The sequence below is a fragment of the Oncorhynchus clarkii genome, chromosome 2 (genome assembly GCF_045791955.1).
Source record: "Oncorhynchus clarkii lewisi isolate Uvic-CL-2024 chromosome 2, UVic_Ocla_1.0, whole genome shotgun sequence".
NCBI lineage: Eukaryota > Metazoa > Chordata > Actinopteri > Salmoniformes > Salmonidae > Oncorhynchus > Oncorhynchus clarkii.
This window is the reverse complement of record NC_092148.1, coordinates 55859229-55886375: the sequence shown is the minus strand read 5'-3', so window position 1 is coordinate 55886375 and position 27147 is coordinate 55859229. Positions and strand designations below refer to the sequence as shown.

The following is a 27147-nucleotide window of genomic DNA, read 5'->3' as shown; positions in this document are numbered from 1 at the left end:
CACACACACACACACACCTCCCCAGTGTGGGGGGCAATCAGAGGACAGGAGTGTTCTCTAAACTTTTGACCATCATTTCCCTTTAGAGGATTCACTGGCTGCTGAGTTATTCATTCATTTACACCCTGGAAGAGAAACTCGATTCTCAGCAGCTTGATTAGAACTAAGAAAAAGTGAGTGCAAAGCCCAGTGGGTAGGACAGAAGACCGAGCTGGAACATTTTGAGCTAAAGCAGTAGTTACGTTAGACTTAGAGTTTGAGGAACAAAACGTGGTTAAAAAATACATTTGTAACTCAAGACATGAGCGTTACGAAACCTACAAGACACCGTATTAGAAAAGACAACAGGCGGCAATGTCCGAAGGATGACATTTGACACTCAACTGTGTAACCCCATTTTATGTGCACCTGCATGTGTGTGTATGATGTCATTGTGTTTGTGTATGCCATATGTTGTGTGTATGTGTATGGAGTTTGTGTCTTCATGGTGCGCATTTGTTGTGGAGTGGCTATGCGAGTTCAGGGTTAGCTGACATTCATGAATCAGAGCGTGCTTGTTTTGGGTGGCAGAGAGGACATTAGTCCTCGAGGATATTTGGCTTTCAAGGCGGCTGCCAAAGTAAAGCTAGCCAGGTCCAGCAGGGCGCACCGACATCCATCACGTGTCACACGCTCTAGTCTCTCTTTCCTCTCCTGTTCTCCAGTCTACTCCGGGTCCACTGATGTCACAGCTGTGCGGCACGGTGGCACCACCAAACATCTGATCAGAAATGGGCCTCTACCGTCATAACACAGAGCCCCATTAAGGAGTTCCATATAGCCCAATCCAGCTTCAATCCATCTGATCACATTTAAAACCTCTGGATCAGCTCCATCCTAGTTTTAGTAGATTAGGGAACACTATTAAATTAAACTATCAGCTGTTTTCTGCAAATATCTAGTTACCGTTTCATCACACTGAAATCTCTGAAATCTGTTCGACCCATTTTAGAATTTTGGGGATTTATTGTAATCTTATTTGATTCTCCAAATTCGCCAGTTTGTTTTTATGTAGTAATTCAATTATTTGACTGAGAAGAACCAAAACCAGTTAAACACCTGTCTTTTATTCTCAGCCCAATCTGGTCATTCATCTGTGTTTCACGTTCCTGTTCCACTCTGATTTGGACATTCTGTATGTCACGTGTCTTGCTTAGGTTTCTTTAAAATCTCACAACAAGCCATGGTGACAAACAAATAGACTTATCTCCTAGAGATGCTGGCCACTGGGGAGCAGTCTGAACAGGTGTGGGGATAATAGCCTTGGCTGGAAGAACATGTATGCTACATCTACACAACAGTGCTATTTGTTCTTGTTACATCAATCCACTGCACAGTATAATTTATGAGGAAAGGAAGGGCACCGTCGCTGCAGTGGTAGTCAGTGAAAATGTCTATAGGGTGAGTGACAGTCAGGGGGTTGTTTTTGTGACTATGGAGCTCTGTTGTTGCAGCAGGGCCTTGGAATTAGGTTTCGTAAGGGGGGGACTGGTGGGGAAGCCAGTTTAAGCAAGCAATGGGACTGCCGCCCACACTGGGACGGCTATTGCTGAGCGTTAGGTGGCACAATATTATGGAGAAATGGTGTGAATGAAAAAGATATTGGTTCACTAGGACTTATCAAGTCGTGTCACACCTACACAAAATGACACGCATTCAAACCTCTAAGATACGTGCTCGTGCACACGCTCACACGCATGGATGCTCGCACACACACTCAAATGTTGTTTTTCTCCCGGAGGACCATGAATGGTTCATATTGAAGGGGGAATTTGGACTACACTGCAGTGACTGCTGCAGCCTCTCTCTAGTGGGGCTGGGGGATATATGGTTACTTTAATAATGCTGGATCAACCACCGGCTGTTTTGTTTTAATCAGATCCCAGAGTTCTGTTTTCCTTCCAATCAGGTTCTCTAGTGCTTCTGACCAATGTCTTTTAACCACCCAACAGATGTGTAAAGGGCTCTCAACACAACCCAGCTCATTAGGATCCATCCTACCTGCACATCCTGCTGAGGCGCTGTCACAGCATTGACGCTCAAATCAGTGAGCCTTTGACCCTGGCTCAATATGCTCTGTCATCAGAGATGCTATCAAACCTTTCTCTGGGTGGGCCTGTGTGAATGGCTCCTTCACCACCAGACCACCTCGGTCTCTCTCTGTCAGCACACCCTGTCCCACCAAGCTCTTATCACGCCTGAGATCTCAGTGCATTGCTTGGCACTGGACATAGAAAAACACTCATATCCCTCTCATATGCCGTAGTATGAAATAGTAAATAGACAGTAAGTCGTAGTAAATTGCGATAGTAAAATGCAGTCGTCTTAATGGACTAGTTTTGAATGCTTTGTGTCTTCCCCAGCCCTGTTTTCCTGACTGTTGTCTATAACTGCTTGTGTTCTGGTCCACAGGAGATTGTCCTGGTGCTGTTCTTTGGGACAGAGTACGCGGTGCGGCTCTGGTCCGCCGGCTGCAGGAGCAAATATCTGGGGATCAAGGGACGACTCCGCTTTATCAGGAAACCCATATCTATCATTGGTGCACCTGGCTTCTACTTTATTGAATCGCACACAACTGTGCCACATGCAATCAGACAGACACTGTTGTTACATGGTTTTACCCCCCTTCTTCTAGTACTATTTCTACTGTTACTACTTGTGTTTTTACAATGGCAATTTAAACATTTGTAGATTATGAGCTAAATGTTAATGTGTTGAGGTGCACAGAATGCATTACATATGGTGTCTGTTTCCTTTGTCCCCCCCCCCCCCCCCCCCCCCCCACAGATCTGATAGTGGTTATTGCCTCAGCCATAGTGCTGAGTGTAGGTTCCAATGGCCAGGTGTTTGCCACATCTGCTATCAGGTAACTGTGTATGTTACAAATAACAGTATAATAACTGTGTCATATCTTGTGCTGTAACTGTGTTGTCGTTGCTTAGTAAAACGGGCGGAAGAGAGTATAGGAGGCTCTCTCATTGGTTTAGTCTAAGGTTTGATTGACATCGGTTGCCTTTTTGTCTCTGTGGTTACAGGGGGATTCGCTTCCTCCAGATTCTACGCATGCTGCACGTGGATCGTCAAGGAGGAACATGGAGGCTTCTGGGATCTGTAGTCTTCCTCCATCGACAGGTGGAGATCCCTTTACATACCTTGGGGTCATTTCATCTCATAATTATGTGCAGTATGTGCTCACATGAAGTTAAATATCGCAAGGTCGTCTGGAGCATAATGCTGTTTTAAGTAGAGTGACTGGAACGACCTTGATCCTACTTGATCTACTTTCTTTTTTTTTTAACCTTGAGTAGGCTTCTTATAAATCCTCAGTCAATCAAACTGATGAAAATGAAAATGCAAGGTAAATGAGATGCCTTAAGACGAGGTTAGTCATGGCTTTGAAAATGAAAAACAACGAGTGTTGGACATTTCTTAACCAAATAAGGACACACCCTGTGGTCAGATGATGGGTGCACATTTCTGCCATTTCTTCCAGAGGATTAGTGCACTTGGTCTGTTTGAGTTGCCCTTCCTCCTGCCTCTTGCCTAGCCTGTCTGGTTATGGGCAGACATCAATCCATGTTTTTCATGCTACATTACCACCAGTGATTACCACAGAGCCCGGTGCGCAATCACAGATTCCTCTGATACTCTCACTCAGACCCGCAAGGCTTTATAAGGAGAGAGAGGTGGAGAGTCAGGCTCAACAGCTCTTGTTTATTCTTTTCTTTATTATTCTTGAACTGGAAGATGTGGGTTATTTCTCTGTGATGTGCAATGGGTCTACCGGTCATCTTTTGGGGTTAGTTTTAGGGTTACATCAATAGTCAAAGGGAGCTGACGTCTTCTCTCTGTGTGAAAGGATAGAGAGATATAGTGCATTGGAAACTATTCAGACCACTTGACCCTTTTCCACATTTTGTTACGTTACAGCCTTATTCTAAAAATGGATTCAATTGTTTCTTTTTTGCGAATGTATAATATGTCACATTTACACAAGTATTCAGAACCTTTACTCAGTATTTTCAAAAAAAATGTTTAAAGGGGTGGATCAGCTTAATATTGCGGAAAGAATATTGGTTCCATCAATGTAGTTGTCTGCATCATTTCCAATCCCCCATATTGTTTTGGTGAATATATATATCCATACACGCACGCATGCATACATATACACATATATACATACACATACCTATATAGACATACATACACTTTTTTAAAGAATATACCTTTATTATTATTCCCCGCAAACCCTCCCACCGATCCCCCAATTGGAGTAAACTAATAAACACTTCGGCTTTTACCTTCAATTTATACATCTTATACACATTTTACATACACAGTCTATTTTACAATAGTTATTTTTTGTTGGTTTTTAGTCCTTCCTCTATTTCTGATGTCCATCCAGTTTGATTTCTATTTGGAACTGTGCTATTTCACAAAAGTTCTGAACATATATACATTTTACAGACCCCGTATGTTTTACATGTTTTATCTTGCTATTTACTCAGTACTTTGTTGAAGCACCTTTGGCTGAGATTACAGCCTCGAGTCTTCTTGGGTATGACGCTACAATCTTGGCACACCTGTATTTGTATTTGGGGAGTTTCTCCCATTCTTCTCTGCAGATCCTCCCAAGCTCTGTCAGGTTGGATGGGGAGCATCGCTGCACAGTTATTTTCAGGTCTCTCCAGAGATGTTCGATCGGGTTCAAGTCCAGGCTCTGGCTGGGCCACTCAAGGACATTCAGAGACTTGTCCTGAAGCCACTCCTGCGTTGTCTTGGCTGTGTGCTTTGGATCGTTGTCCTGTTGGAAGGTGAACCTTCACCCCAGTCTGAGGGCCTGAGTGCTCTGGAGCAGGTTTTCATCATGGATCTCTCTGTACTTTTCACCGTTCATTCTTCCCTTGATCCTGACTAGTCTCCCAGTCCCTGAAAAACATCCCCACAGCATGATGCTGCCACCACCATGCTTCACCATAGGGATGGTGCCAGGTTTCCTCCAGATGTGATGCGTGTGGCTTTTACTGAGGAGTGGCTTCCTTCTAGCCACTCTACCGTAAAGGCTTGATTGGTGGAGTGCTTCCTTCTGGAAGGTTCTCCCATCTCCAGAGAGGAACTCTGGAACTCTGTCAGACTGACCATCTGTCAGTCACCTCCCTGACCAAGGCCCTTCTCCCCCGATTTGCTCCGTTTGGCCGGGCAGCCAGTTCTAGGAAGAGTCTTGGCGGTTCCAAATTTCTTCAATTTAAGAATAATGGAGGCCACTGTGTTCTTGGGGACCTTCAATGCTGCAGACATTTTGTGGTACCCTTACCCAGATCTGTGCCACTACAAAATCCTGTCTCTGAGCTCTACAGACAATTCCTTCGACCTCATGGCTTGGTTTTTGCTCTGACATGCACTGTCAACTGTGGGACTGTGTATAGACAGGTGTATTCCATTCCAAATCATGTCCAATCAATTGAATTTACCACAGGTGGACTCCAATCAAGTTGTAGGAACATCTCAAGGATGATCAATTGAAACAGGATGCACCTGAGCTCAATTCTGAGTCTCATAGCAAACGGTCTGAATACTTTTGTAAATATGGTATTTCTATTTTTGTTTTTAAATCATTTGCAAAAATGTCCAAAAACCTGTTTTCGATTTGTCATTATGGGGTATTGTGTGTAGATTGATGAGGAACATTTTTTATTTAGTCCATTTTAGAATAAGGCTGTAGCGTAACAAAATGTGGAAAAAGTCAAGGGGTCTGTATACTTTCCGAATCCACTGTATATGCCTCCTCTTTCTATGTTAAATCATTGCATGCTGTAGCCTTGATCAAATGATGTGTTATAATGATATATGTTCCAGATGCATTTCATTTTAGTTCGATTCATACCTGCAAAATGTGCAAATAATGTCCAGAAATGCATTTAACATCAACACATTATCTACACATTACAACTGACATACTACACTCAGTGTGTATTTCCTCTGTTGTAGGAGCTGATCACCACACTGTACATCGGCTTCCTGGGGCTGATCTTCTCCTCCTACTTTGTGTACCTGGCGGAGAAGGATGCTGTGGACGAGGAGGGCAAGACTGGCTTCTCCACCTATGCTGATGCCCTGTGGTGGGGCGTGGTAAGGCATAGTAATAGCATTGCATATGCCATATAGCAGACACGTAAACAAATTCAAGGACACGTTTAGTGAAGTGTGGTGTGTATACATTTGAGCATACAATTGAAGTCAGAAGTTTACATACACTTAGGTTGGAGTCATTAAAATGGTGTTTTCAACCACTCCACAAATGTCTTATTCACCATCTATAGTCTTGGCAAGTCGGTTAGGACATCTACTTTGTGCATGACACAAGTAATTTTTCCAACAATGGTTTACAGACAGATTATTTCACTGATAATTCACTGCATCACAATTCCAGTGGGTCAGAAGTTTACATACACTAAGTTGACTGTGCCTTTAAACAGCTTGGAAAATTCCAGAAAATTATGCCATGGCTTTAGAAGCTTCTGACAGGCTAATTGCCATCATTTGAGTCAATTGGAGGTGTACCCGTGGATGTATTTCAAGGCTTACCTTCAAACTCAGTGCCTCTTTGCCTGACATCATGAGAAAATCAAAAGAAATCAGCCAAAACCTCAGAAAAAAAATTGTAGACCTCCACAAGGTTCATCCTTGGGAGCAATTTCCAAACGCCTGAAGGTACCACGTCCATCTGTACAAACAAAAGTATAAATACCATGGGGCCACGCAGCCATCATACCGCTCAGGAAGGAGACGCGTTCTGTCTCCTAGAAATGAACGTACTTTGGTGCAAAAAGAAAAAATAAATTGCAGAACAACAGCAAAGGATTCTTGTGAAGATGCTGGAGGAAGCAGGTCCAAAAGTATCTATATTCACAGCAAAACGAGTCCTATATCGATATAACCTGAAAGGCTGCTCAGCAAGGAAGAAGCCGCTGCTCCAAAGCCGCCATAAAAAAGCTAAACTACGGTTTGCAACTGCACATGGGGACAAAGATTGTACTTTTTGGAAAAATGTCCTCTGGTCTGATGAAACAAAAATAGAACAGTTTGGCCATAATGACCATCGTTATGTTTGGAGGAAAAAGGGGGATGCTTGCAAGCCGAAGAACACCATCCCAACCGTGAAGCATGGGGGTGGCAGCATCATATTGTTGGGGTGCTTTGCTGCAGGAGGGACTGGTGCACTTCACAAAATAGATGGCGTCATGAGGAAGTAAAATTATGTGGATTTATTGAAGCAACACCTCAAGACAACAGTCAGGAAGTTAATGCTTGGTCACAAATGAGTCTTCCAAATGGACAATGACCCCAAGCATACTTCCAAAGTTGTGGCAATATGGCTTATGGGCAACAAAGTTAAGGTATTGGAGTGGCCATCACAAAGCCCTGACCTCAATCCCATAGAAAACTTGTGGGCAGAACTGAAAAAGCATGTGTGAGCAAGGAAGCCTACAAACCTGACTCAGTTACACCAGCTCTGTCAGGAGGAATGGGCCAAAATTCACCCAACTTATTGTGGGAAGCTTGTGAAAGGCTACGCAAAATGTTTGACCCAAGTTAAACCATTTAAAGGCAATGCTACCAAATACTAATTGAGTGTACAGTATGTAAACTTATGATGTGATGAAAGAAATAACATCTGAAATAAGTCATTATCTCTACTATTATTCTGACATTTCATATTCTCAAAAATAAAGTGGTGATCCTAACTGACCTAAGACAGGGAATTCTTCCTAGGATTAAATGTCAGGAACCTCCGACTTCAACTGTATGTGTCCCCAACAGGAATCAAACCCACAGCCTCTATTTCCACCTTTTTGTGGTTGTTTTGTGGTGTGTGTCTGTCAATGTCCCCCTCTACCTTGAGTGGTTCTGGAATACCGTGACGACACAAGTTCCTAAGCCAGTTTCTGTCACACAAAGCTATTTCTAGCCCCAAAGTAAGATGTTTTGTTTTGAGGGAAATAGACAAAAGGTGTCAGGAGTTAAGTAGACGATGAATACAGACATAGTCCTGAAGCTTCAATAACACACAGGGGTTCTTATTGGACATTTTGAAGATGCTGCTCACCCTAGTTGGGACCAAAGATTGAACTACACTCAATGACTATTCATTTTTCCATTTGTGGCTGATGCGTGAAGTAGTTGGTGCAATACTCAGTCTATAAGGAGGCAGCTTATGGTGTTGTGCCCATGCTGTTGTGGCTGTTTCCTTCAGGTTTCCATCTGTGGTGGGTCAAGTTTCCAGTTCAGTTCATTAAACTGTTGAATGTAAGGCTGTGGGTAATGAGAAACCTGCGGTAGTCTTGTGCTAGTGGGATCTATACACCACAAAAGACTGTTTAATTAAGACTGTTTAATTAAAACTGTAATTGCAGGATTACTAGCTGTTTTTTGACAAGAGTTAGAACGGTTCAGATGCCCAATGAAACCAAGAAGACAAGCTGTTTTTTTTATGAGAGAACGGTTCATGTGCCCAATGAAACCAGGAAGAAAAGCTGTTTTTTGATGAGAGTTAGAACGGTTCAGGTGCCCAATGAAACCAAGAAGAAAATCAGTTTTTTGATGAGAGAACGGTTCATGTGCCCAATGAAACCAAGAAGAAAAGCTGTTTTTTTGTGTCTCGCAGCCCACAATGAACATAACAGCCCAATAGGAGCTTTGCTCTCTTTTGTTTTTCGCAGACTGTGAACTTGAGACTTGTGATATGCCGTGCCAATAGCGTTGGTCACTCAACTCTGTTTTGTGTGTGTGTGTGTGTGTGTGTGTGTTTCCCAACGTATTCCCTGTCAGCATGTTTTCAATTGTGGGATGTGCAGGGCACAGCTGTAGGACGGGACCAGAGCCCACGGGCCAATGGCATGATTCCTATTCCCCGTCTCTTCTCTCATCCGCCTCTCACACTCAGTCCATCCAAGCAGACGGGAGGTTGTTCAAGGAAGGGTGTTTGATCCGGAGCTTCACCACCACTCTGCTCAACCTCTGAGAAAAGATATTTGGAGAGAGAGACAGAAAAGTGATTGATTTCAGGAAGGATAGGGAGAGATAGAGAAAGAGCAGCAGTGTGCCATATACATTAACTTAGTTTATGGTGTGATGCCACACATAGGGTCTGTGGTGTTTACTATGAACCATAGGATGGCCTGCGTGGTGTGGCAATGAAACATACTTACACATAGAGAGGGAGAAATAGAACTTGCCCCAGTGAGAACTCAAGATGGTCTGTTTGACCTGTGTGAAGACATGTAGAGGCTTCGCCACACACCTGGATTGCAGCGCTTTCACCAGGGCCCAGTTATTCAACAGTTACATGTGACATGCATAAAGTTACATGCATAGAAATACAATGAATAGAACGGTCGAATCATTGACTTGAATGGGGACTTCCGTTCTCTTCATTCTATTTCTATGATAAATACATCCAGAAAGATAACTTTTGAAAAACTGGGTCCTGGAGTTTGAATGCGGGGGTGATGTTGAGGGGACTATTCCACACTGATGTCAGGCCTATTGTTTGGTCATACAATTTGTAGATGAGGATTAACCACCCCCTCTCTCCCTCCCTCCTACTCGGCTTCTTCCTCTTTACTCCCAAAGCCTTTTAAGTATCTCACCTTACATCACCCTCTTTGTGTCAGCACACAGCACATGGTCACACGGCGCCCCAAAGACACTCCACTGTAAGCCAAGTGCTTCTCTCAATGTGTCACAATTGGCTCAGCTTTCAGAGTGATTGTACATGCAAATGTAGGGGGGATTTGTTTTCCTCTCCCGCTCGGCCGAATTCCTCCCTTCACCGTGGATTAGTCCCAGTCAGAATCGTATTCCTATTGAGTGAAGTTCAACTGTTGAATAGTGACAGATATGGAGCGGGGCCAATATGTCTGATGAACTTTCTATTCGTGATCTGGCCCTGTTGTTATCGCCAAGCTGAAGGAGCTGTGAAAGCACTGTGTTCAATGACCTCATTACAACCCAGCAGCTCATTATTAGAAACGCGTTAAAAACTATTTTAACTTCTTTAGTTGACAGTTAAATGGATATGTAAATGTTATAAATATATACTAGGTAATTATCATGTGATTAAAAATAAAGTCTGTGTGTGGAAACACTGCCTTGTTTTCCCTAACGTAGAGTATCATCCCATCTTTACTGTCTTTGTTCCCAGGTGACGGTGACCACCATTGGCTATGGGGACAAGGTTCCTCAGACGTGGATAGGGAAGGCCATCGCCTCCTGCTTCAGCGTCTTCGCCATCTCCTTCTTCGCTCTTCCTGCAGTAATTACCCCCCCTCCTCTACCTCCTCAACAACCTAAAAAGCATTATGTGTACATAATACACAATGTTGTCTTCCATCAATACTGTGTTGTCTGTTGCCTCAGTGTGCAGCTCCAGGTCCTTTTCACAGTGTTGTGATGTCTCTCTCTCTCTCTCTCTCTCTCTCTCTCTCTCTCTCTCTTTTTTGTTGTTGTTTTATCTCCCCAGGGTATACTGGGCTCGGGCTTTGCTCTGAAGGTACAGCAGAAACAGAGACAGAAACATTTCAACAGACAGATCCCGGCTGCAGCCTCACTAATCCAGGTACTGACTGACTGAGACACAGACAGACAGACACCCACCAGTCAATCACTCACTCTGTCCTGTCTGTGATCTTAACAGCCGTGTATAGGAGAGAACATCTATAGTAAAGAGTGTATACTTAGAGCTTAAACAGAGTAATGGCATTTGGGACGTACTGTAGACCATTGAACCTCTCTACACTCTTAGAAAAAAAGGGTGCCATCTAGACACCAAAAAGGGTTCTTCGGTTGTGTCCATATTAGAACCGTTTGAAGAACACTTGTTGGTTCCTGGTAGAACCATTTTGGTTCCAATTACAATCGTTTTGGGTTCCATTGGGAACCCTTTCCACAGAGGGTTCTACATGGAACCTAAAATGGTTCTACTTGGTACCAAAAATGGTTCTCCTATGGGGACAGCTTTTTTCTAAGAGTGTAGGAGCTGGGCTGGTCTGGGCTGGTCTGGTTCTGACACACATCATCTTTGATTTAGTGCACTCATGTAGCAACTCCAGCCTAGCAGGTCAGACGGGTTGAATTAACTTCTTATGGCTACAGAATTGAGTAGCTTGGTTGAAAGGTGGCCAGAGTAAACTGCCTGCTCCTCAGTCCCAGTTGCTAATATATGCATATTATTACTAGTATTGGGTAGAAAACTCTCTGATGTTTCTAAAACTGTTTGAATGATGTCTGTGAGTATAACAGAACTCATATGGCAGGCAAACGCCTGAGAAGAAATCCAAACAGGAAGTGGGAAATCTGAGGTTGGTCGATTTTCAACCCAGCGCCTATTGAATACACAGTGGGATATTGGTTATGTTGCACTTCCTAAGGCTTCCACTCGATGTCAACCGTCTTTAGAAACTTGTTTGAGGATTCTACTGTGAAGTGGGACCAAATGAGAGAGGAATGAGTCAGAGGTCTGCCAGCAGTCACGCGCTGCTCACACGCATTTCACATGAGAGGTAGCTGCGTTCCTTTGCTTTTCCGAAGACAAAGGAATTCTCTGGTTGGAATATTATTGAAGTTGTATGTTAAAAACATCCTGAAGATTGACTCCATACATTGTTTGACATGTTTCTACGGACAGTAACGGAACTTTTTGACATTTCGTCTGCAACTAGGGAACGCGCTTCATGACTTTGGATTTGTTTACCAAACGTGCTAACAAAAGTAGCTCTTTGGACATAAATTATGGACATTATCGAACAAATCAAACATTTAATGTGGAACTGGGATTCCTGGGAGTGCATTCTGATGAAGATCATCAAAGGTAAGTGAATATTTCTAATGTTATTTCTGATTTCTGTTGACTCCAACATGGCGGATATCTCTATTTGTTTTCTGAGCGCCGTTCTCAGATTATTGCGTGGTTTGCTTTTTCCGTAAAGCTTTTTGGAAATCTGACACAGCGGTTGCATTAACCTCTCTGGGGTATGTGGGACGCTAGCGAGTGAGATTGCAGAGCGCCAAATTCAAATACAGAAATACTCATTATAAAAATTAAGTAAAGATACAACTATTTTACATTGGTTTAAAGATGAACTTCTTGTGAATCCAACAATGGTGTCAGATTTAAAAAATGCTTTACGGCGAAAGTGTACCTTACAATTATTTGAGAACATAGCCCAGCAGACAAATCATTACAAACAGTAACCAGCAAAGTAGAAGAGTTACACAAGTCAGAAATAGAGATAAAATTAATCCCTTACCTTTGATGATCTTCATATGGTGGCACTCAGAAGACATTCATTTATTCAATAAATGTTCCTTTTGTTCGATAAAGTCTTTCTTTATATCCAAAAACCGCATTGTTCGCTCATTTTCTTCAATAATCCACAGGCTCAAACACAGTCACAACAGGCATACAAAAAACAAAAACAAAAATCCAAATTGTATATGTAAAGTTCATAGAAACATCAAACAATGTTTATATTCAATCCTCCGGTTGTTTTTAGCCTAAATAATCTATAATATTTCAACCAGACAATAATGTCGTCAATATAAAAGGTAAACAAGAAAGGCACTCTCTCTGGTCGCACACATGAAAAAGGCAGGGTCCACTCATTCAGACTGCTCTTACTCCCTCATTTTTCAGAATACAAGCCTGAAACAATTTCTAAAGACTGTTGACATCTAGTGGAAGGCATAGGAACTGCAATTTGAGTCCTAAGTCAATGGATACTGTAATGGCATTGAATAAAAAACTACAGGGGGAAAAATCCTACTTCCAGTTCTGTTATACTCACAAACATTATTTTAGCAGTTTTGGAAACTGTAGAGTGTGTTCTATCCAAATCTACTAATTATATGCATATCCTATCCTCTCGGCCTGAGTAGAAAGCTGTTTAATTTGAGCATGCTTTTCATCCAAAATTCCAAATGCTGCCGCCTACCCTAGAGAAGTTAAGGAGAAGTGTTTCTATATTTCCATGTCTAACAATTGTATTTTCATCGACATTTATAATGAGTATTTCTGTACAATGATGTGGCTCTCTGCAATATCACCGGATGTTTTTGGAACTAGTGAACATAACGCGCCAATGTATACTGAGATTTTTTATATAAATATGCACTTTATCGAACAAAACATTGTGTAGCATGAAGTCCTATGAGTGTCATCTGATGAAGATCATCAAAGGTTAGTGATTCATTTTATCTCTATTTGTGCTTTTTGTGACTCCTCTCTTTGGCTGGAAAAATGACTGTGTTTTTCTGTGGCTTGGCTCTGACCTAACATAATCGTTTGTGGTGCTTTCGATGTAAAGCCTATTTGAAATCGGACACTTTGGTGGGATTAACAACAAGATTTCCTTTAAAATGGTATAAAATACATGCATGTTTGAGGAATTTTAATTATGAGATTTCTGTTGTTTGAATTTGGCGCTCTGCACTTTCACTGGCTGTTGTCATATCAATCCCGTTAACGGGATTGCAGCCCTAAGAAGTTTTAAAACATGTCCAAGACCACAAAATCTCCCAAATTCGATCCTTTACAGAACGCATTTGTTCCCTCCAGATCTTGCCAATGTAAGCTTCAAAAAGCATTCTACTACAATTAGAGGAGTAGCAGTGTTTGTAGTCTGCATATTCCTGCCATGTCCTGGAAAAGGTGAGCGGTTCTGTCCCGTTCTCTCCCAGACAGAGACGACAGGCAAATAGCACCCGGTTTTATTTGCCAGGAGCTGGCCATCCCAAGGATCACATTGACTCTGAACATACACAGAAGCCCACAGCTGCATTTACAAAGATAATCCTTATTGTGGTGACATTTAGAAACATAGAGACACTGAATAAACATGATGATGACGATGAGGATGATGGTGCAGAGCTAAAAAAAGGAATGAGATTTTTCACCAAATAATGCCAGGCTGAGGTTGTGAAACAGAGAAGAGTTGTCTCTGTCAGAGCACGGTGTTGTACTGACAGACTGTAAGCTGTTCGCCACTTACTGGTTGAGGTTTGGAAAGGTCTGATTCCAGATCTGTGCCTAAGGCCAACTTCTACCTAGCGCTGAGAAAATGTCCAGGTGATCAGCTCACCCGCTGGGTTTACCCTGGTCAATGATGTGATTCAAACATTTATCACCCTGGTTCACTGTTTGTCTCCATCCTCCCTCAGGCACTGTGGCGGTGCTATGTAGCAGAGAAACCAGAAGGCTGTCCTGCCACCTGGAAAATGTACGTCCTCACCGGAGACTACATCCCTACCATGAATTCTGAAAACGACAGCCCAAACCTCAGAAACAAGGTAAAAACTGCATTACTTCTTCAGTTATTAAAAAGAAAAATACAGTAGGTGTATACACACATTATGTACCGTTAACCCTGTTCAGAGAAAGGCAACAGTTTGCCTCTGCATTCCATCGATGCACTCTAGCTGCTTCGTCAATCAACAGCTAATATATCGGATCAACCCGTCACTCAGAGCACATGCATCCCATCTCAATTTCCAGAGATGACAGAAAGAGAGCTACCCTAAAAGCTGTTTAGTGGGGATATGAGCCGTCCATCTGGCTGAAAGACCTAGTATTATCCCCTTCGACAATGTGATTTTTAACTTAACTACATTAGCTGTGTGGTGGTGCTTAGGGCATGGAACTGACTGTGAAAGAACAAGTTAAGCACCCCATCCACTCCCTTTCCCCAGGCAGCAGCCCCCACCCACACCACATACCCCCTACCCCTCGAGGCCTGAGCCAGTGAGCCACCAGGATGACTCCAGGCCTTTGTCTCCCCACACAAAGACACAGTCAGTTGAGATGATGTCACCGCTGCCTTTCTCATGGGAGTAAACCTTTGTGTTGGTAGAACAACAACAAAAAAATCTTTGTTTAGCATTGAACCCACACATATTAGGGAGAGTGAAGGCTGCTTCCGTCCCTTTCTGTTTCTGTATGTGACTTTTCTCCTTCTCTCTCGCTCTCCTCTATCCCTCTCCCCTCTGTTCCTAATGAGTCATTCAGAATTCAGGCACATTCTGGTATTTGGACAGGACTGTGGGCGAGTCAATGGCAGGAGACTGTGTGTCTGTCACTGAGTAAAAATCATTCCGTTTCTATAAAGCAGTCAGTCTATAAAGCTTGTTCTGGGAGACGGAGTGGAGCACAATGAAGGTCCGGAAGCATTCAGAGACTCAAAGAGCTTTGACCTCCGCTAAACCTGCACAGATTAGAAGACATGGCCTAAGTCACCACGCTATAAGTGCAGGTAGCTTTGACCAACCAATTGAAATGTCAGAAATGTATTATCTGAAGAGGTTTTAAGTGTGCACGAATCATTGCTTACAAAGCTAATACTGGGGCATCAGCATTACGAATGGTTATGCAATGCACCATCAACGTTTACTGGGCAGCACATGCAATGTCAGCAATAGCAAATGAGGTGATAGTGCTAAAACAACTCTAAGTACATTCAAACAGCTTGTTTATCATACGGGCATAGTGATAGGCCACCTGCAACCCTTACCTGTTTATTCCCACAGGACCAGGAGTGGCCACGTAAACCTGACCAGTGAAACTCCTGGCCCTAATGACCGATGCTGAGTTTTGTGTTCCGGACAGTCCCGGTGATGCTCTTCTCGTGTCTCTGTCTTCAGAGCAAGCGCCCCAAGAGGAAACTGAAGATGGTCCGTGACAACGGCTCCCTGACCATCCCTGGAGAGAAGAGGATGTATATTCCTCAGCTCACCTTCGACCACATTGAGGATGAAGACGAGAAGAAAGAGGTCCCCTTGTTTCTGGAAGAACAGCCAGGTAACTGGACAGTACTGGATGGAACAGGTTTCTTTACAGTTGGTCATGTTACAGATGCTCCTAATGTTTGGCTTAAAGTGAAGGTAGATTCCACTGGAAACAGATGTCATTTCAACGTCTAGTTTTGATTCACATTTGGTTGAGTTATCAGCAGAAATTATTTTCAGCACCATGCATTGAATCCTTACCACTGTTACACCTGAAAAGGATTTGCCAGTAGATTGCTGACTTGATGCATGTCGATGACTGCTTGTCTAGCTAAGAATTTGAAAGTATGATGTTGACATGATCAGTCCAGTCAAAGCTACAGTAGATAACGTGATTTACAAATTGATATGTGACACGTAGTAATACCAAAATAACATGCAAAACTGCTAAACAGGTTCTGCCCGACCTGCCTTGAATGACTCGTCGCCACTACATACTGGGCATATCTGAACACATTTTCTATAAAGTGATATAGGAAGTAACAAGCTCATTGATATTAGAATGTGTAACATATTGTGGTTTATTTTAAGAGGAACACACACACTTACTTAAACCAGAATATAAAATACTAGAGCTTTTTGGTATTTTTGGTATTTTATTAGGATCCCCATGAATTGTTGCACAAGCAGCAGCTACTCTTCCTGGGGTCCACACAAAACATGACATAATACAGAACATTAATAGACGAGAACAACTCAAGGACAGAACTACATATGTTTAAAGGCACACGTAGCCTACATGTCAATACATACACACAAACTATCTAGGTCAAATAGGGGAGAGGCATTGTGCCTCGAGGTGTTGCTTTATCCGTTTTTTTAAAACCAGGTTTACTGTTTATTTGAGCAATATGAGATGGAAGGAAGTTCCATGCAATAAGGGCTCTATATAATACTGTACACTTTCTTGAATTTGTTCTGGATTTGGGGACTGTGAAAAGACCCCTGGTGGCATGTCTGGTGGGGTAAGTGTGTGTGTCAGTGCTGTGTGTAAGGTGACTATGCAAACAATTTGGGATTTTCAACACATTCATGTTTCTTATAAAAAGAAGGATGCAGTCAGTCTCTCCTCAACTCTTAGCCAAGAGAGACTGGCATGCATAGTATTTATATCAGCCCTCTGGTTACAGTGAAGAGCAAGATGTGGCGCTTTGTTCTGGGCCAGCTGCAGCTTAACTTTCCTTGCAGGCACTTGATCACACGACTGGCCAGTAATCAAGATTAGACAAAACTAAAGCCTGCGTAACTTGCTTTGTGGAGTGTGGTGTCAAAAAAGCAGAGCATCTCTTTATTACGGACAGACCTCTCCCCATCTTTACAACCATTGAATCTATATGTTTTGACCATGACAGTTTACAATCTAAGGAAACGCCAAGTAATTTAGTCTCCTCAACTTGTTCAACAGAAACACCATTCATTACCAGATTCAGCTTTGTACCAAATACAATGCTCTTAGTTTTAGAGATGTTCAGGACCAGTTTATTAAATTGTAAGTAACAGTGAATGTGTTTAAATGTACAGTACAGGATGTCATGTGCGTTGGACACGACACAGTAAAGATTTGAAGAATGCTCTGAGAGCATGCCTATCGATGGTAAGGTTCTGAGTGGTCGGGTTTGGTGAGTGGTGTGATTCTCTCTCTTCCCCCATAGAGGAAGAGGGAGGGGGGGGGGGGGGGTGTTGTGAAGCTAGTACAGGGCTTGAATGTCAGTCAGTCAGAGAGAGGAACAGAGGCCCTGGGATAGAAAGACACAAGATGGCTGCCACGTGGCTGGGTTAGGCTCCAGCACCAACAAGGACAGGCCAGGCCAGATGAAAGTCATTAGAGTCACTGGTGATTAGAGTTTGTGTATACTGTACAAGTGCTTTACTGCTCCACTTGTCCGCATCACTGGCATCAGACACTCACACTTTGATTGATTTTACCTGAAGAAAATGACAGAAAGTACTTCAAAATAGATGTTGCGGCAAGAGTCAGTCAGAAAGCTAGTGTTTTGTGTTGAATCAATGGTAACATTCCCGCAGATGTTGCATTCAGTTACTTAGTATTCGCCTTACTGATGTTGCTAACTAGACCGTTGCACCATGCAACGGGGGCGGGGGACTTTCTGTGTAAACCCCCGCCAAATGAATCGTCCCCGTCTGGAGGTTAATATGTGTGCTTTAGGAGTTTTTCCTGTCAAAGCACATAATCATGAAAGGAGGGAGAGGGATATTAACACAGAACGTAACCAGCAGAGGAAGGAGATATGGGGGAAAATGCTAACTCGTTTGGTGCTTAATTGGAGGGATGTAACGGTAGATAATGAACAGGAACATATGTCTTACTGCCTTTGAACTTTAGAGGAGGGGGAAAAAACATATTTGTCAAGTTGCATGTATTTTGAGGCTAGTTAGTGGAGCCAAGGCTTTTGAAAGGCGGTCTGTTGATGTCATAAAGACATTTAAGTAGCCATGCTCACCATACTCTCAACAACATGTTGTCACGAAGGATAATGTTTAAATTCCAGGCAGCATGGTGTGCTTTCTGCTGATTACAGTGTATAAAAACAGACATCTGCAGATTCAACTGTCTCTGGAGATCGTGGGTGTTTAAAAAGGTTCTTATCCTGCGGAAACAAACTGTTAACAGTTTTCTTGTTGATGAAAAGTGTTGTTGGAACAGCAATGACATTGCACTCGCTTATATTAAGAGTTGGTTGATGCTGAAATCTAAGTTTATCGTATGTTTTCAGACCTCAAAAGTGGTCTAGTGTTGAGATGAGTCGTATCCCTGGGCGACCTGGGTAGCCTAGTGTTTAGAGTGTTGGACTAGTAACCGAAAGGTTGCAAGATTGAATCCCCGAGCTGACAAGGTAAATAATCTGTCGTTCTGCCCCTGAACAAGGCAGTTAACCCACTGTTCCTAGGCCATCATTGAAAATAAGAATTTGTTCTTAACTGACTTGCCTAGTTAAATAAAGGTAAAAAATAATTGTAAGAATCCCATGCCATTGGTTGTGTTGATTTTGATTCCTTTCTATACAGTATGTCAAATTAAGGCAGTGGTTTTTGAGGACATCATTTTGAGAAGTTCTTTCTTTTCCTCCTCAGTCATCACCCGGATGCTCAGACAAACAGGTGAGCCCTCACCTCTCTACACTCAGACACCATCTCCTACTTGACCCCATGACCTCCAGTCTTCGTGACGCACTTCAGTTCCAACTCACACCGTTTCAGGCTCAATCCTTTGTCCCTTTAAGAGATCCTCTGTGTTAATCATTAGTTGTTTTTTCCCCACGACAGAGACAGTATTTTAATTAGACTGGAGTTTGTCACCAACCGGAGCAAACTGGAAGCCAGCAGAGAGACAGATGCAGGCAGGCCCTGGACTCCCTCCTCTCCTCTCTACCAGCCTAGCCTGGGTGTTTTCTTTTCTGGCTGTCCTGCCAACACCAGTCGGGGTGAGGGCTGGGTCAGGGGCCGGGGGACTCACCGGGGAACAGGGGGGACTGGGAGGGAGGTTGGGGTGATAAGCGGACATTGTGGCGCTCCAGTGGTCAGAATTAAACTGGGCATTGTTTGATATAGTCAACGTCCGGCTTATCACTCCACTTATCTGTCTGGCCCTCTGGCCCGGCTGCCGTCTGTGAGAATCTCCATTTTCAATGGGGCGCTCTCTTTCCAGGCTGTCACTCTCTCTCCCTCTCTCGTTCTTTGTCTCTCTCTCTCTCTGTCTGTCACTCTCTCTGTCTCGCTCTTTCTGCCCACCCCCACCATCTCTCGCTCTCTGGCCCCTGCTTGTTTTCATTCTCTGGTGCTCCTAACCCAGTGTGTTTGCTCTGACAGGGCCAGATATTAATAAGCCTGCAGTGTTTTTGTAGCAGATAAGCCCGCTCGCGTCCCCGGTCCCACTGAATGAGAGAGAAGTGGAGGAGCTGCACAGTACCCCCTGTCCTTAACTTTCCCTCTCTCTCTCCCCCTTTCTCTCTCTCACTATTTCTCCTTCTGTCTCTATCTGTGTCTCTCTACCTCTCCCCCCTCTCTCTCTGTCTACCGCTCCCGCTCTTTCTCCCTCTTTCTCTTCTCTATCTCTGCCCCCCCCCCCTCTCTCGCTCTTCTTTCTGTGTGAGTGGGTCTAAAGTAACAGTGTAGCCGAAGCTTCCGGGCTGAACAATGTTAAACTGATGGTAAAGGTCCAGAGGGTTCAGTTGCCTTTGCTTTGGTTGGAGTGCTCACCCAGTTCCTGGAACCCCGTTTTCTTCCATTCTTTATTCTTTATGAAACTATGCTGACTGTTGGACTGTAGCTAGTTCCCTACAAACCTTCACTGTGCAATGGTTTTTAGCTGCACAAACAAACTCTAGAGGTTCGAAAGCGATGTTACCAATCACCATCTTCACAGACTAAAATAACCTCTTCTTGGTGTGATGATACCATTCAATGACATGCTGTATACTTGATTGACTAGTCACCATATCTTCTTCCACTGTCTTTGTTCCACCTGTTTCTCACACTCCTTTTCCTTCCTTCCTTCCTTCATTTCTTCCTATCTTTCTTTCTTTCTTATTGTTCTTCTTGACTCTAGGCGTTCAGCACTCATGGTCCTCTTTCAATCTGAGCTGTCCTGCCTCTCCAGGTAGACACTTCCCTAATGGCTATCCTTTACTTTTTCAATTAGCCTATTTTCTTCTTACTTAGTAAATCGGAAGCGGCGTTGAACTGAATTCTTGATTATATCATCAAGACTCTTGTGTTGTCTCCCACAGTTAAGAAAAAACTGGACAGCTCTTCCATGGACATCTCCCGGACGAACAGGTTGTGTGATGACATGGCCTATGTCAGCGAGGACATCCCTTTAACCGTGGTGACAGACACAGCACAGTGAGTACCTAACTACCCCTCCATCCGTCACTCATACAGTACATCTGCCTGCCGTTCATCAACCCTACAGCCATTGTATTGTACCCATGCTCTTTGTCCTTATTCATTTATTCATCCATACCATAGACACCTCCCTGCCTCTTACACAGGCCCATCCGTAATATGTACGGGATAAAGCCTGTTGATAGGCCAAAGAGCCCTCCCTGTCAATGTAGAGCTGCTCTGTTCAACTCACGAGAGGGTTAAATGGCCTCTTGAGTGCTTGAAACCCTGGTTGTTACCACGGTATAGAACGGATTAACCCTGAGTTTGAGGAAACAGTCCCGTTTGTTTGTGACATGTTTGTAAGGTGACTGGTTGGCTAGTTGCTATAGTGCCTTCGAGAGGAGGGGGGGGGGGGGTGAATTGTCATTTTTGTCAACGATCTACACACAATACTTTAATGTCAAATTGGAAGAAACATTTGTAAAAAAAATAAAAATTAAAACACTAATATATCTTCATTAGATAAGTATTCAACAACCTGAGTCAATGCATGTCAGAATCACCTTTGGCAGTGATTACAGTTTTTGGGTAAGTCTGTAAGAGCTTTGCATACAGTGCCTTCAGAAAGTATTCATTCCCCTTGACTTATTCCACATTTTGTTATGTTAAACCCTGAATTCAAAATAGATTAGTCTCACCCATCTACACACAATACCCCATAATGACAAAGTGAAAACAGGTTTTTCGAAATGTTGCTAATTTATTGAAAATTAAATAAGGAAATATCTCATTTACGTAAGTATTCACACCCCTGAGTGAATACATCTTAGAATCACCTATGCCAGTAATTTCTTTCTGGGTAAGTCTCTAAGAGCTTTGCACACTATTTGCACATTCTTCATTCAATAATTCTTCAAGCTCTGTCAAGTTGGTCGTTGAACATTGCTAGACAGCCATTTTCATGTCTTGCCATAGATTTTCAGGCCAATTTAAGTCAAAACTTTTACTACGCCACTCAGGAACATTCAATGTCATCTTGGTAAGCAACTCCAGTGTATATTTGGCCTTGTGTTTAATGCTATTGTCCTGCTGAAGGTACATTTGTCTCCCAGTGTCTGTTGGAAAGCAGACTGAACCAGGTTTTCCTCTAGAATTTTGCCTGTGCTTAACTCTATTCAGTTTCTTTTCATTTAAATACAACGACCTAGTCCTTGCCGATGACAAGCATACCCATAATATAATGCAGCCATGCTTGAAAATATGAATAGTGATACTCAGTGATGTGCTGTGTTGGATTTGCCCCAAGCATAACACTTTGTATTCAGGACATAAAGTTAATTTCTTTGCCAAATTCTTTGCTGTTTTACTTTAGTGCCTTATTTCAAACAGGATACATGTTTTAGAATATTTTCTATTCTGTACAAACTTCCTTCTTTTCCCTCTGTCAGTGAAGTTAGTATTGTGAAGTAACTACAATTTTGTTGATCCAGCCTCAGTTTTCTCCCATCATAGCCATTAAACTCTGTAACTGTTTTAAAATCGCCATTGGCCTCATGGTGAAATCCCTGAGCGGTTTCATTCCTCTCCAGCAACTGAGTTAAGAAGGACGATTGGATCGTTGTAGTGACTGGGTGTATTGATACACCATCCAAAGTGTAATTAATAAATTCACCAATGCTCAAAGGTCTATTCAATGTCTGCTTTTTACCAATCTACCAATACCAATACCAATACCTCCCTGGTATTTGTGGTTGAATCTGTGTTTGAAATTCACTGCTAGACTGAGGGACCTTACAGATAATTGTATGTGTGGGTTACAGAGATGAGGTAGTCATTTAAAGTGGAACCGACCGCAATCTATTTTGCAGATATGAAACAAACTGAAATCATAATATCAGTCAAAAATATACAATTCACAGTTTGTGCTACAAAACCAACATTATAAGAGGTGGATGCAGTTCAATGCATTATTCATATAATTCCCCAATACATTTCTTAATAGTCCAAAAAGTATTGCTATCACGTTGTAAATCACAGCTGGCCTGGTACATTATTTGCTGCCTCCATTCGGGATGCACTGTTTCAGTTTCAATTATTCAATATTTTGGACAAAATCGGATTAATGTAACTAAGGCTGGGAATGTCAATACAATCAAACTGGCAAGGGCAATGATCACAAGTCAGTTATAACGTTGCTAATATGCTAGCATATCTATTTATGTAGCAAGCTAAAAACACGGAGCCTAACGTTAGCTAGGTAGTTAGCTGCTAGGAGGATGTCATGTCATTGGAGGAGTGGGTGAGTGACTGAGTCTTTCCCTCATTGTTTTTCGGTGGCTACACAGCTAGAAATGCAGGTGTCATTTGGTTATCTAGCAAGAAATGTGAATCGCTTTGCTAGCTAGCTAGCTAGCTATGATGAACTTGAACAACTGTTATCCAGTTAGCATATCTCTTGTGTATACAAATTCACTCTGGCTATTTACTCCGATTTCAGAGCGCAGAATAACTGATGAATTTATGAACGCCCAAGCTAGCCAACTTTAGCCAGTTAGCTAAATTGTGTGTGCTTGGTTGGGACAAGTATGCTTTGGCAGGCAAGCTGCAGGAGGACGAGCAGGCTGCTTACTATTCCCCATCGTTTATCAGTGCAATTTTGACAGCCATCGAGCTGAACATTTTTGAGAGGGTTTATCTCATTTTCCTTCGTTAGATTTTAGCTCATCTTGCTCTGGCTAGCATTAGCTGTTGATCTTGTTGATGTGCATATAAAGAAATATAGCCTACCTTTTATGGTTGTTTAATCAATAGGACTGTAAAGTTCTCAAATGTAAGAAGTCTCCTGTAGTCTTTACATATTTGCAGAAATCCATTTAGGTGTATTTTGTAGCTTTTGCCGAATGCGTTCTAATGATCTAAAGTCGCGCTGTTGTAACTAACTGCCTGTAAACACACAGTCCAGTTCAAGGTGAATGATGGCTAGCCTGTGTGGCATATGGCTTGTTTGTATGTGGGCCTACTGTAGCTCTGATTGTCTATAGCGCACTAGTCTGTGTAGACTCTGGTCCTGGATGAGACAGATGTTTTTTATTAGGTTTTATTTATTGATTGTCGAAACGCACGGCCGCTTTCCCATTGCATATTCTTCCTGGGGTGTATATGAACAGATTTAAATATGATTTCATGTTGCTAAAATGCTGTCAGTTCCACTTTAAAAATAATGTTTAACACTATTATTGCACACAGAGTGATTCCATGCAAAGTATTATGTGACTTGTTAAGCCAATTTTACTCCTGAACTTATTTAGCCTTGACATAACAACAAGGTTGAAACTTATTAACCCAAGACATTTCCTCTTCAAAATCGTAATTAATCGAAAAACGTAATTCCACTTTGACATTGTGGGGTATTGTGTGTAGGCCAGTGACAAAACAATCTCAATTGAATAAATTTTATATTCAGGCTGTAAAACAACAAAATGTGAAAAAAGTCAAGGGGTGTGAACACATTCTGAAGGCACTGTACCTGGATTGTTCAATATTTGCCCATTACTCTTTTTAGAATTCTTCAAGCTCTGTCAAGTTGGTTGTTGATCATTGCTAAACAGCCAATTTCAAGTTTTGCTATAGATTTTCAAGCCAATTTAAGTCAAAACTCTAACCACTCAGGAACATTCAACGTTGTCTTGGTAAGCACTTAGTGCCTTATTGCAAACAGGAAGCATGTTTTGGAATATTTTTTTCTGTACAGGCTTCCTTCTTTTCACTCTGTTATTTAGGTTAGTATTGTGGAGTAACTACAATGTTATTGATCCATCCTCAGTTTTCTCCTATCACAGCCATTCATCTCTGTAACTGTTGGTTTCCTTCCTCTCTGGCAACTAAGTTAGGAAGGACACCTGTATCTTTGTAGTGACTGGGTGTATTGATACACGATCAAAAGCGTAACTGGTATATTCAGTGTCAGCTTTTTTTTTACCCATCTACCAATAGGTTCCCTTCTTTGCGAGGCAATTGGGAAAAAAACCTGGTCTTTGTGCTTGAATTTGTGCTTGAAATTCATGACGGAGTGACCTTACAGATAATTGAATGTGTGTGCAGTAGCGGTGCGTCTGTAAAATCACCAGGGAAACCATGCCAGGACAAGAAAGCCTAATATGTTGTGATAATTGCATTGTTAGCTCTATAAACTGTTAGTTCAATCATATGCCTTGACACCGTGATATATAGGCATAAGGCAGAGACAATAAGAATACACAGTGGCAGAATAAATTCAACCACACCATTGTTTTATCAAAAAGCCGGAGAGCAACATCTGTCCGGGGAAGTTCACAAAACACATTGCATTTAAAAACAATAGATGTGTGACCTAGAGCACGGTCAAGCAAATCAATGTTTACGACAGATTCAAACCACTTAACAACTATTGATTTAGAATCAAGGAAAACAGGTGCTGCCTCCACTATTCCAGCACCATTTCAACTTCAACATTTCAACATCATCAAATGACCTATGCTTAGTCTAATACAGTTACTGAAAAACGAAAAGATACAAAAAACGATTTAGTCCAATAAACGTAAGCTAAATATGACGTGGCTGTCCTTGTTCTGATTTCTCGTGTGTGTGGGTTGTGTGTGCGTGTGCATGTATGTGTGTGTGCGTGGGTGTCTGCGTGCATGCTTGCATGTAGAAAAATACATTTTTGACTCACCCTACTTGTAGAGAAAAGCCAAAGTCATCCTCTTTCATGTTGCCTAAACGGTCTATGACTCTGTCATACTCTACAGTACATGCTTGAAGTTGTTGTTGTCCTAGGCTACCTGGGTAAAATGCTTGCTTGCTAGCCTAACTTCCATTCTGAGGCAACAATGTGCCAGGCCGGCTAGTTAACATTAGCCTACTACATCTAGCTACATGTTGAACTTAAGCCAGGGACACAATGTATGAATTTATGGTTGGAACAGAATTATAAATTATAATCATTGGTTAGTTTGGAGAAATAAGTTAAACCACATGTCCAAATCCCTATCTCCAGGACAACAACACCACGAGATGCGACAAACAATTCAATGACATTTGGCTTCTGATGTGGAGGTGACCAAGAACCCAATGACCACTCTGACAGAACTACAGAGTTCTATGGCTGAGATGGGAGAACCTCCCAGAAGGACAACAGTCTCTACAGCACTTCACCATTTCACCAATCTGTGCTTTATGGGAAGTGACCAGACGGAAGCCACTCCTGAGAAAAAGGCACATGACAGCACGCCTGGAGTTTGCAAACAGACACGTGGAACACTCAGAGGGTATAAGGCAATATATTCTGTGGTCTGATGAGAGAAAAATAGAACTCTTTGGCCTGAATGCAAAGCTCTATGTCTGGAGAAAACCAGGCACAGCTCATCACCTGTCTAAAACTATCCCGTGAAGCATAGTGGTGGCAACATCATGCTATGGGAATGATTTTCAGTTGCAGGGACTGGGATACTGGCAAGGATAGAGGGAACAGTGAATGGAGCCTTAATGAGAATCTGCTTCAGAGTGAAAAGGACCTTAGACTGGGAATGAAGATGTACGTTCCAACAGGAAAATGACTACAAGCACACAGCCAAAGCAATGCTGGAATGGCTTAAGAACAAGAATGCGAAAGTCTTTGAGTGGCCCAGCCAAAGCCCAGATTTAAATCCCATTGAACATATGTGGAAAGAATTATAGATTGCTGTTTACCGCCACTTCCCATCTAACTTAACAGAGCTTGAGAAAATCCGAATGGGAGAAAATCCCCAAATCTAAATGTGCAAAGCTAATACAGACATACCCTAGACAACTCAAATCTGTAATTGCTGCCAAAGGTGCTTTTTTTTCAGGGATGTGAATACTTTTGTCAATGAGATATTTATGTATTTTATTTTCAAAAAATGTGCAGTAATTTCTAAAGACATGTTTTAATATGGGGTATTGTGTGTAGATAGGTGAGAAATCATATATTTAATTAATGTTGAATTCAGGCTATAACATAACAAAATGTGGAATAAGTCAAGGGGTATCTACTTTCACTGCCAATGATTGTTCTTTTTGCTGTTTATCGGAGACCAACACCCAGAGGCAAACCTATTTTGCAACTTCACACTGTCAACTGTCACTTGACATATTGACATTGAGAGAGAGAAGAGCTGCAGAGTGGCAAGACCTTGCACTGTCAGAGTGTCAACATTGCCGTTTGGCCAAAGGTGCTGCTGTGGTGCCATTGTCTCAAATGGGATGAAAATACATTTGACTGGATCAAATCCTCAAATCATCAACAAGTTTCTAAGGGGTTGGCAGTTATTTCTCTACAGGACAGAAGAAGTGGAGTGTCAGACATCTTAACAGTAAGCAAGGCAACCCAGTTTTGGTGATTTCTTGTATTTCATCACAATCAAT

The 27147-nt window shown here is 42.3% G+C and overlaps 1 pseudogene; it reads left to right on the top strand.

Annotated features, from left to right (window-relative positions):
- LOC139377666 (potassium voltage-gated channel subfamily KQT member 1-like) overlaps positions 1-27147 on the top strand; it is a 253531-nt pseudogene that overhangs the window by 15988 nt on the left and 210396 nt on the right.